The following is a 13037-nucleotide window of genomic DNA, read 5'->3' on the forward strand; positions in this document are numbered from 1 at the left end:
GCTTCGGCTGGGTTATACGTAGGATACGGTGGTTGGATCTCTATAGACCAGGGAGGAAATACGGGCGATGGAGTAGGAATATAGTTTCTACCTACATGTTGGCAATGAGCTATGATTTGGTTTTGAAGAACTTGCCAATCTTCAAATGCTCGATGTCTAGCATTTTCATACTCTTGTGAAGCTATAAACCTTTACATTTCTGTCATTTCATTTCCTCCTCCCACATTACCTGGCTGTTGGTTTCTCTCAACCTGTGGATGTCTACCATGGTATTGTACTGCGGCGTTATTTCGCCTCTTCAAAACTTTCGCACCATGGTATACATTTAATCCTATTGTATCGCGGGGTTCTGGTTCTTCGACTAATAATCCACCCCGACTTATATCCACACCGAGATATTCAGCAATCAAAGTAATAAATATACCACCTCCTATTATGCTATGCGGTCTCATCCCCCTAACCATAGCTGATAAATAATAACCCACACAATAAGGTATACTTACAGTGCTTTGTGGGTCTCGAATACACATGTGGTAAAACAAATCCTGTTCATTTACCTTTTCCTTATTCTTACCTCGTTGTGTAATCGAATTGGCTAAAAACCTATGAATTACTCTTAACTCTGCTCTATCTATATCCAAATAAGAGTAATTTCCCCCTTTAAATCGGGTATGGCTAGTCATTTGACTCCATACACCATGCGTATCAAAATTTTTGTCTATCTTTCTACCATTTAGTATCAACCCTCTACAATCGGCAGATGCTAACTCCTCAGGCGTATATATACGTAAAGCCTGAGCCATGTCTAGTAAAGACATGTGGCGCATCGAACCTCCTAACAAAAATCTAATAAAAGATCGATCGGTTAAACTAACTACCCGATCATTTATTTCTATACTACACAATAATTCTTCACACCATACTTTATATACAGGTCTACGCATGTTGAATAAACGCACCCAATCGTTAAAAGTAGAATTACCATACCTTGGTGTAAGTAATTCCCTAATTGGCCCGGCTAATTTTACAGCTTCTAACGGTGCCCATTCTATTACCCTAGGTACTTCAACAGCTTTAGAATGAAGAGTATGCAAACCCCTTTGGTATTTTGGATAATCTATCCAACGTCTGTCAAATCTCAAGTTCGGGTGCAAATCTTCCAAGTGCATATCTGAAAATGTCATGACTGGATGAGGTATATCTTGTTTGTAGTAGTTATCCACCTCCTGTTGTTCCGTATTCTCAGCAGGAGCATTGCGAGCTTGGGATGAAGATTCACCCCTTTCAGTCTGCAAAACACATCAGACACAATTTTTGTGCATCCAAATATGCATTAGTGTCAGCAAAATCATCAATCAAAATAATTACAATGACATGTTCAATTTATATCAAACATAAGCTCATTTTCATATTTTTATCAAATCTACACTTTTTCAAATAAGCATATACGAAAATGTTCACCAAGTTCATAAGCATTCAACTCAAATAACATGTCAAAATAATCATTACTAGCAATTAAACAAGTTTCAAATGGCATTATCTCTCAAAAATCAAGTTCATGAATTTTAGACTTGAAAAAGTCCACTTTAATTCTCAAAATCATGCTTAGGCTCAAAGTTTGGATCATTTAACTACCTAAACATGTTACACTACTTAATTTAGCAACAATTCATGACAAAAATTGGCCATAACCTGTTTATATCAAAAAGCCCCAAATTTGCTCAAGAACACAAACCCTAGATTACTTAAAATTTGAAGTTTAAGGCATCTAATCATGTTAAATAGCATCAATCTAGGTTATACAAGCATAATACATAAGCAATTTAAGCATAATTACACTAAAAAGTATCAAAATCGAATTGGGGAAAAAATTGCTCAAGAACACCAATTTTCGGATTAAATGGTGTTTAGGTGTAGAAATTTACCGTTTTTCTTGAGTAATTCCTTCTCAACATGATTTTAGTAAAAGATTTGATGAAAAACGGTGAAAAATTTCGATTTTTGGAGGTTTTAGTGTGTGTTTTTCGGGTGTTTTGTTCGCAGTTTTTGTGTGTGGTGTGTGGAATGATCAGTTCCAGCGATTTTATTTTTTTCTGTATTTTGGTCTCTCCGCGAGTCGCGGCGTTTGGCAGTTTCAAATACCGCGAGTCGCGGTGTTTGGTTTTTTTTTTTTATATATAAGCCTTAACTTATAAAACAAATATAAAATAAATTTAAAATTTTGTTTTCCTTTGTTTTAGGACGAGGTCGTTTCGGATCGATGTCCTAGTCCGTCCTTCGACAAAATTTTAAAATTTGTCTTTTTGTAGCGATTGTTTTAAAAGCTAAGATTTTTGGTTTTTTTTAATGTTTTTGGCATACTTTAATTCAATAAGTTTAAAAATAATGATAATAAAAGTTCTCGTCCCTCCCTCGGGTAAAGCAATTTCGGTTCAAAGACCTAGTCTTCAACTCACGACGAATTTTAAAAATTATATTTTTAACTTAGCAAAATAAAGTAAATTTTTGTTTTTAATTCACACCAAACTTAAATTTAAAATGCACAAAATTAAGAATTCATATAATAAAAATTAAAAATTCACACCAAACTTATATTATATTTTTGTTTTTAAACATACAAACTTATATTAAAAAGATTAATTTTTCAAATATTTACAATTTTAAATATATTAATTTTAAAAAGTTTACAATATTATTTTAATTTTTATATGTTAATTTTTTAAAACATGGTAAAATTAAAAATCTTTTTGGCTTTTATCCCACTTTAATCAATCAAATATTATCAAAAATATACGCCCCTCTTTTCGGTAAAGTAATTTCGGTTCCATGACCTAATTTAACTCATGACGAATTTTTGAAATATTTTGGGTTGATTGATTAAAGATATTTATAACTTAAGAATAAACGTTAAATTTTACAGTGATGTAATAAATTTTTGAATGATATCAATAATTTCGGTCGCCAAACCTAATTTTATTCAATACCAATTTAATACTTTATAGCGAACAAATTAGCGTTTATTATCAAAAGGTTAAAAATAAAAATAAAAAAATAAAAACTGTACAGACTTACCTGTGAGATAGTATTCTTAGTTATATGATCTATCCCATTCATAAGATAGTCGGTTTAATTGGTTTTCCATAGCTACATAGGCGTAACCTCGATCATTCAATGTTTTTTCTTCTAAACATATGAACGGTCCGTCTCTGCATAAAGTAACAAATTCGGTGTTTGAATAGGTTTGATTATTTGAACATTTACCTCCATGTGACCATTTTCCGCATTTGTGACATCTTTCTAGGTGTCGTGCTCTTCTTTTCGCTGCGGATTTTGATTTTCCTTTACCAAATTGTAACTTATTATCTTCGCATCTGGATTCTTTTCTTACTCCATCCAATCTTTCTCTGATTACTGATACTATTTCACTCAGAAGTGTGTCATTATTACGTTTAGTGATCAAAGCGTGTAGCATTAGACCATGGTTTAGTTCGCAGAAGTCTTCATTTCGTAAAAACCTAAAAAAAATAAAAATTCAGAATGGGGGGAGAAGACTAGTTCTTTAGGGTCTGCTAGGGAAAGACCATTCGGGTTCCATTTTCGAGAACTACACGAAAATAGACAATCTAACTCTAACAGAAATACATATTATCCTTTAAAGACTTGATTCTCCCCACACTTAGTTAGCTATGGTATCGAAATTGTGATTAACTTCATTGTCAACTTCCTTTGGACTATCTATGTACTGTTTAACTCTGTGACCATTAACCTTAAATTCAATCCCATTTGAATTTATTAATTCTATCATTCCGTATGGGAAAACTCTTTTGACTATGAATGGTCCAGACCATCTTGATTTCAATTTTCCAGGAAATAGCTTGAATCGTGAATTGAAAAGAAGAACTCTGTCTCCTTCTTTAAATTCTTTTAAACTTCTGATTCTTTTATCATGCCATTTCTTCGTTCTTTCCTTATAGATTAACAAATTTTCGTATGCTTCATGTCTTAATTCTTCTAATTCGTTTAGTTGACTTAATCGTAGACGTCCGGCTTCATGTAAATCAAGATTACATGTCTTCAAAGCCCAAAATGCTTTGTGTTCAATTTCTACTAGAAGATGACATGCTTTTCCGTAGACGAGTTTAAAAGGTGTGGTTCCAATTGGAGTTTTGTAGGCTGTTCTAAAAGCCCAGAGTGCATCCTCCAATTTAATGGACCATTCCTTCGGATTTGATCCTACGGTTTTTTCTAGAATACGTTTTAAAGCTCGGTTGGTATTTTCAACTTGTCCACTTGTTTGTGGATGATACGCGGTGGAGATTTTATGAGTTACTCCATATCTTTTGAGAACTTTCTCAAGTTGATTATTACAAAAATGAGTTCCCCGATCACTTATTAAAGCTTTCGGTGTTCCAAACCTTGCAAAAAGACGTTTTAAAAAGTTGACTACAACTCTTGCATCGTTAGTTGGGAGAGCTTATGCTTTCGCCCATTTAGATACATAATCAATGGCTACGAGAATATAGAGATTATTATGAGATTTTGGAAATTGACCCATAAAGTCAATACCTCAAATGTCAAATACTTCGCATACTTGAATGACATTTTGTGGCATTTCATCACGTTGACTTATTTTTCCGACCCTTTGACAAGCATCACAGGATTTGCAAAGAAGGTGTGCGTCTTTGTAAATTGTAGGCCAATAGAATCCAGCATCATAAACTTTTCTTGCTGTTAGTTGAGGCCCATAATGCCCTCCTGTTGGTCCTGTGTAACAATGGTTTAAAATTTTACTAGCTTCATCTCCGATTACACATCGGCGTATTATTCCATCTGGACAACTTTTAAATAGATGTGGATCTTCCCAGAAATAGTGTTTTATATCACTGAAGAATTTCTTTCATTTTTGGTACGATAATCCTTTTTCAAGGAATCCACATACTAAATAGTTTGCATAGTCTGCAAACCATGGAATTTCATTATAATCTATCTTCAATAGATATTCATCAGGAAAGTTGTCTTGTATGGCCGATTCATTTAGAACTTCTAATTCGGGATTTTCAAGACGAGAAAGATGATCAGCGGTGAGATTTTCTGCTCCTCTTTTTTCTCGAATTTCAATATCAAACTCTTGTAAGAGTAAGATCCAACGGATTAATCTTGGTTTGGCATCTTGTTTCGAAAATAGGTATCTAAGAGCAGAATGGTCGGTATAGACCACCGTTTTTGCTAGAACGAGATATGAACGAAATTTGTCAAAAGCAAAGACAATAGCAAGGAGTTCTTTTTCAGTAGTTGTATAGTTCATTTGTGCTCCTTGTAACGTCTTACTAGCATAATATATAGGTTGAAATCGTTTTTTAATCATTTGTCCTAAAACGGCTCCCATTGCAAAATCACTTGCATCGCACATTAGTTCAAACGGTAGATTCCAATTTGGTGTTATCATGATCGGCGCATTAGTAAGTTTCTCTTTAAGAATATTAAAAGATTTGATACATTCATCTGAAAAGATGAATGGAGCATCCTTTTCTAGGAGTTTATTCATAGGAGTGGCAATTTTAGAAAACTCTTTTATGAAACGTCGGTAAAAACCGGCATGCCCTAGAAAACTCCTAACTCCTCTAACATTGGTGGGATGTGGAAGTTTAGCAATTACATCTACTTTAGCTCTATCCACTTCAATTATTTCTTTTGAAATTTTATGTCCAAGAACGATGCCTTCTTTAACCATGAAATGGCATTTCTCCCAATTAAGTACTAGATTTGATTGTTCGCATCTAATCAGCATTCGTTCAAGATTAGCTAGACATGATTCAAATGTATCACCGAAGACTGAAAAGTCATCCATGAAAACTTCCATGCATTCTTCTATCATGTTGTGAAAAATCGCCATCATACACCTTTGAAAGGTTGCAGGGGCGTTGCAAAGTCCAAATCGCATGTGTTTGTAAGCAAAAGTACCATAAGGGCACGTGAACGTGGTTTTCTCTTAATCTTCGGGTGCTATTGGAATTTGAAAATATCCGGAAAATCCATCAAGAAAACAATAGAAACTATTTCCGGCTAGCCTTTCCAACATTTGATCAATGAAAGGTAAGGGAAAGTGATCTTTTCTGGTGACGTCATTTAATTTTCTATAATCAATACATACACGCCATCCTGTTACAGTCCTAGTAGGAATAAGCTCATTTTTTTCATTTGTAATGACAGTCATGCCACCCTTCTTAGGCACGCATTGAACTGGGCTTACCCATAGACTATCAGAAATTGGATAAATTAAACCTGCATCTAGCAGTTTAATTATTTCTTTTTTAACAACATCTTGCATATTCGGATTTAGTCTTCGTTGGCGTTGCACATACGTTTTATGACCTTCTTCCATAAGGATTTTATGTGTGCAATACGAAGGACTTATTCCTTTAATATCATGAATCTTCCATGCAATGGCTGGTTTATGAGCTTTCAACACAGAAATGAGTTGTGATTTCTCATTTGCAGTAAGAGAAGACGATATTATTACAGGTAATTCAGATTCACCATGTAAATAAGCGTATTCCAAATGGTTTGGAAGTGGCTTTAACTCTAATTTCGGTGGTTCTTCTATCGATGATTTATATCGATATCTGTCTTCTTCTTTTAGCATTTGAATTTCTTCTGTTGTTGGTTCATATCCATTAGCTATAAGTGTAGCTAACATTTCAACTTCATCAATTGGTTCAGTTCCTTCTCCTAAAGAACATTCTCCTGTTCCTTGTAATTCTGGAAATTCTTCTAACAATTCTGCATATGAATCTATAGTTTGAATATAATAACATGTATCATCTGCAGATTGCGGTTGTTGCATTGCTCTATCAACTGAAAAGGTAACACTCTCGTCCTCTATACTTAGGGTCAATTTCTTACCAAACACGTCTATCATTGCTTTAGCCGTGTTTAAGAATGGTCTTCCTAATATGAGAGGAACTTGAGAATCTTCTTCCATGTCCAGAACAACAAAATCTACTGGAAATACTAAAGTACCAACTTTAACTAGCATGTTCTCCATTATCCCTCTAGGATATTTTATTGATCGATCGGCTAGTTGTATGCTTATTCTTGTTGGTTTCAATTCTCCAAGGTCTAGTTTAGCGTATAGTGAATACGGCATTAAATTTATACTAGCACCTAAGTCTGCCAATGCTTCTATTGAACTAAGACTACCCAGAAAACATGGAATTGTGAAACTTCCTGGATCAGATAATTTTTCTGGTATCTTATTCAACAGCACTGCTGAACAATTAGCGTTCATAGTAACAGCCGAGAGTTCTTCCATTTTCTTTCTATTCGTGATCAGATCTTTCAAAAATTTAGCATATCTAGGCATTCCTGAAATCACATCAATGAAAGGAAGATTTACATTTATCTGTTTAAACATATCCAAGAATTTGGATTGCTCGGCTTCAAGTTTCTCTTTCTTCATTTTACTCGGGTAAGGAAGTGGTGGTTGGTATGGTTTAACATAAGGTTTAGCCTTAACTGTGTTATCTTCATTAACCTTTTCAACTACCGGTTCTTTTTACTTATCTTGATCAGGTTGTGGTTCTTGTGGAGTAGGAATAGCTTCATCAGAAGTTACAGGTATTTCAGGTGGTTTAAGTGTTGTACCACTTCTTGTGGTAATGGCTTTAGCTGTTTCATTCCGGGGGTTTGCATTTGTATCACTAGGTAAACTTCCCGGTATTCTTTCACCTATTAACCTTGCTAGGTTACTTACTTCTTGTTCCAAGTTTTGAATAGAAGCTTGTTGATTTCTAAATGCTTGAGCATTTTGTTCATTAGTTTGTTTTTGAGATGTGAAAAACTGCGTTTGAGTTTCAACTAGCTTCGTCATCATATCTTCTAAATTCGGCTTTTTATCATCGGTTTGTGGTGGTTTGTTTTGAAAATTAGGTCTTTGCTGGTTGTAAGTATTGTTAGATACTTGTTGATTGATAGGACCTTGTTGGTTGTTGTATGGAATATTTCGATTATAATTCTGGTTTTGATTGTAGATCGGTCTTGGCGGTTGATAATTATTCTGATAATTATTTCCAGGCCTTTGGTTTATGTATGAAATATTTTCTCTTTGTTCCATTATTAATTCAATACTGAGACAATCTTTTGTCAAATGTGGTCCTCCACACTGCTCACAACTAATTCGTATTGAGTGAATATCCTTAGTCATCTTTTCCATTCGTCTCTCGACAGCATCTATCTTTGCAGAAATGGAATCTAAGTCATAGCTAGAATCGGCTCTAGCTGCTTTAGATGATCTAACGATATCTTTTTCTTGGTGCCACTCATGTGAGTGGGAAGCAGTGTTATCAATAATTTTATAAGCATCAGTTTCGGTTTTCTTCATAATGGAACCACCAGCTGCTATATCGATGTCTTTTCTTGTAGTGATGTCGCATCCTTGGTAGAATATTTGTACTATTTGACAGGTGTCTAAACCATGTTGCAGACATCCTCTTAATAACTTTCCAAATCTTGTACATGCCTCATATAGAGTTTCATTCGGTTTCTGTGTGAACGTAACAATTTCTCCTTGAAGTCTTAAGGCTTTAGATGCCGGAAAGAATTGTTTAAGAAATTTTTCAACTAAAACGTCCCATGTATCAATCGCCCCTTCAGGTAACGATTCCAACCAATCTTTGGCTTCTCCCTTTAAAGTCCAGGGAAATAACATGAGATATATCTGTTCATCCTCAACTTCTCTTATTTTAAATAGAGTACAGATCCTATTAAAGGTACGAAGATGTTCATTTGGATCTTCCTTCGGCGCACCACTAAATTGGCATTGATTAGTCACCATGTGTAGAATTTGTCCTTTGATTTCATAATCTGGCGCATTAATGTCTAGATGAGTAATTGCATGACCTTGGCCAGTACGTTTAGCTCTCATTCGGTCTTCCATACTTAAAGGTTCTAGATTCTCCATAATTGAATTTGTTGAATCGGAATCACTAGAGGATTCTGATTTAATGGTTCGTTCCTCAACAATCTCTGTTTGAATGATTGGTGGTTCTGGAGGAAAATTTAATGGTTCAGGATCTATGAATCGTCCCTGAATATTCTCCGGATTCTCAATTGTGAGGTCGGGTTCAAAAAATGGATTATCGGAAATTTGAATTGGAGTACTTGGTCGACTGGATGACGATTCTAAAGAAAAATCAACGGCGGTAATATTTGCTAAATGTCTTGATCTAGTTACAGGTGGTGAACGTCTTGCTCGGTGCATTCACTAAATATCCTATTAGTTTTTAAAAAGGAAAGAAAAATTATATAAGTTATCCAATTAATAGACTTTTCTGATTTTGCCCACGTTTCGAATAGCCAAAAGATGCAGTAGAGGGGCAGGATTCGTTTGGTCTCAATATAATTGAGGACTGTTTGGCTCCAATAACCCGGTCCACGTACAAATCCAACTATTACTACGAACCAGAAAATTTTGATGTCTATCGATTTAACCACTTAAAATAAATTTTCGTAATTTTAAGAAATTTAGATAAGAAGTAGAAAAAAAAATCTATGTCCTAAAACTAGAATAGCGAGAAATAAGAAAGAAAAAGAGTGCGTCGAAAAAGAAAAAGAAAAGGGTTGAAAAATAAAAGGCGTCGGAAAATAAGAAATAAAAAGAAATGACTTATAGAACTTAAAAACACTCGACTAACCCAACCTTATTACTATCACTAACTTAAAATTATAATCGCAAATTGAGATTACTAATTGGAATGATAATTGATACATAGGTAAAAGGTGTCTAAAAATATTAAAGCTTACAAGTAAAACTATATCCCAAATGGCAATAACTTAAAAAAAAAGCACTAAAATTTAAAAAGGCGTCGCAAAATTCTAAAGCACCTAGATCTTAGTCTAAAGAAAAAGCACTTAAGGGATTTTACGACAAAGCCTAAAAATCTATAAATAAAAATAACTATGGCAAAAATTAAGTTTAAAACTAAAAACTATCGAAAAACACAAATATTACGCTAAAACAATTAAAAAGGGACAAAATATAAAAATATACTAAAAGTTGTAAAAAGTACAATTTTTATAAAAATATTATTTTTATATTATTTATTTTATAAAATTATTAATTTTATAATTTAATTAAACTAAATAAAATTAAATAAAACTAAATAAACTAATTAAAACTAAATATTATAATAAAAATGCCCTAATTAGGGTTTAGAATTAATAATAATAATAATTATCCCGTAATTATTGCTGTTAGGGTTCCTGTGTACCCGTGTCAGGGCTACTCCGCGACTTGCGGTGCCCGAGGCTGGAAAACTCCGCGAGTCGCGGGGTTTTAAATTTCAGATCAAGTTGCTTCGTTTGACAGGTTCAACGTAATTTTATTTATATATATTTTTTTATTTTTCTGTTTTTAATTTAATTAAAATATTTATATAATTTAAATAAAACTTATATTTTAAAAACTAGAATAGAAATAAAAATATGTTATAATTTTATAAATAAAAATCTTAAAACTAGATTTATATATAAATTTTTTTTCGGTTTTTGATTTTATATTTTAAATAAAAACAAAATATTTAAATAAAACTTATATTTTTATAAAATAAAAATAAAGAAACTTTATCAAACTTAAATATTTAATAAACTCTTAAAAATATTATATTTTTGTTTTTCTTTTTATGTTTTCGAATATTTAAAACGTATTTTTACAAAAGCTTCTTTTTATAAAAGTAAACTAAAAATAATTTTTTTTTTTTTTTAATATTTAGTGTTGCGCTTTCGGCGTTTAAGTTCTCCGGCAGCGGCGCAAAAAATACTTGATGTCAAAGCTAAGGGGTATAAAATACTATTAAATTTTACAAGGAAATACTATTAAATACGATACAATTTTACACAAGATATTTATTTATTTAGAGAATGGATATACTTAAACCTTGCTACAACACTTATAGGCAGTGTACCTAATCGTACAGTAGTGTAGTTTTTAGTAAGTCCGGTTCGTTCCACAGGGAAAATCTTTTAATCAAAGCTTAACGCTATATTAGTTTAATTTATAAAAATACAAATATATATATAAGTAATATTATTATTATAAAGGGGGGTTTTTACCGTTTAATGACCGGTTTGTCGATTTTAAAACTTTAGTCGCAGTTAAAACCAAATGTAAAATATTAAATAAATAAAAGACTTAATTTAAAGCGTAAAGTAAATAACGATAATGAAATTGCGAATAATAAAAGTGCGATAAAATAAACTTGCGATAATTAAAAAGTACGATAATTAAAAGTGCAATTAAATACAATAACAATAAATAAAAATGCGATAATTAGAAGTGCAATTAAATATAAAATAAAGAAAATTAAATATGAAATAAAAGAATTATGCTTATTTAAACTTCCGTAATCATGATGTTTGACGTGTTGATTTTAGTTTTATGCCCATGGGTTAATTGTCCTTTGTCCTGGATTATTTAATATGTCCGTCTGGTTTTTGTCCATAACAGTCCATCAGTCATAAATATAAAGTGCGAGTGTCCTCGTCAAATTATCCTTATACCCGAAGTCAAATATTCCAACTAATTGGGGACTTAAACTGTAACAAGATTTTAATACTTTGTTTAATAATTACACCAGGATGTCGACTGAGTGTAACCCAAGGTTTTAATACTTTGTTAACAATTATGACAAGTGTCCTTGTACATAATTTCAACCCTGTTTTAATAATTCTAGTGGCTATTAATCCATTCCCGTGTCCGGTTAAATGAACGATTATTCGTACATATAAATACCCCGCCCATCGTGTTTGATTGAGTGTATATGGTTATTTATAGGGACGTCCAATTGTAAATCTCTAAATTAAAATTAACAAACTATCATTTAGTTAAACAAATATAAAGCCCATTAATAGCCCATAGTCTAATTTCCACAAGTGTCATTCTTTTGTCCAAACCCCAATTATGGTACAAAGCCCAATTACCCAATTTTAATATTTTTAGCCCAACATCATGATTACTTCGGATTAAATAAGCATAATAATAACTTAGCTACGAGAAATTAATGTAAAAAGGTTGAACATAACTTACAATGATTAAAAATAGCGTAGCATTACACGGACAGAATTTTGACTTACACCCTCACAACATTCGCTAACATACCCTTATTATTAGAATTAAAATTAAAATTAAAATTAAAATATAAATATATATATATATATATATATATATATATATATATATATATATATATATATATATATATTACGTATATTGAGAGAGAGAGATAGATTATATCATATTAAAACTCGTCGAACTGCGTTGGCTTTTATAGGAATTTGAGTCCAGGTGAACTCCACGAGTCGCATAATTTTTTGCCTTCAAACTCCGCAACTCGCGGAGTTTGAAATTACAGCTCACCCAGCTTTGGCTCTTTGTTTGCCGACGGATTTTTAATATAAATATAATATATAAATAATTTTAAGAATTATTTAAATATTATATTATATTTATGTGCATAGTTGACTCGTAATTTTTAGTCCGTTGCGTCGAGCGTTGAGAGTTTACTCATGTCCCGGTTTCGGTTTTTCGAACGTCCTTGCGTACAATTTAATATCTTGTACTTTGCGTTTTGAATCTTGTACTCTTGTAATTTCGAGACGTTTCTTATCAATAATTGGAACCACTTTGATTGTTTTTTGTACTTTTGAGCTTTTTGGACCTTTACGTCTTCAATTCGTCGAATCTGTCTTTTGTCTTCACCTTTTATTATTTAAACGAATATCACTTTTAAATAGAACAATTGCAACTAAAAGCTTGTCTTTCTTGAGGAATAATGCTATGAAATATATGTTCGTTTTTAGCATTATCGGTGCTACTGGCTAGTGGTTCACACCATACGCTTTTGAGTCATACTCGTTTATAGTGCTACCGGCTCGTGGTTCACACTCGATGCTACCGGCTCGTGGTTCACATCTTAGTTTATAGTGCTACCGGCTCGTGGTTCACACTCGATGCTACCGGCTCGTGGTTCACATCTTAGTTT

Source organism: Rutidosis leptorrhynchoides, chromosome 4 (assembly GCF_046630445.1).
Source record: "Rutidosis leptorrhynchoides isolate AG116_Rl617_1_P2 chromosome 4, CSIRO_AGI_Rlap_v1, whole genome shotgun sequence".
Taxonomy (NCBI): domain Eukaryota; kingdom Viridiplantae; phylum Streptophyta; class Magnoliopsida; order Asterales; family Asteraceae; genus Rutidosis; species Rutidosis leptorrhynchoides.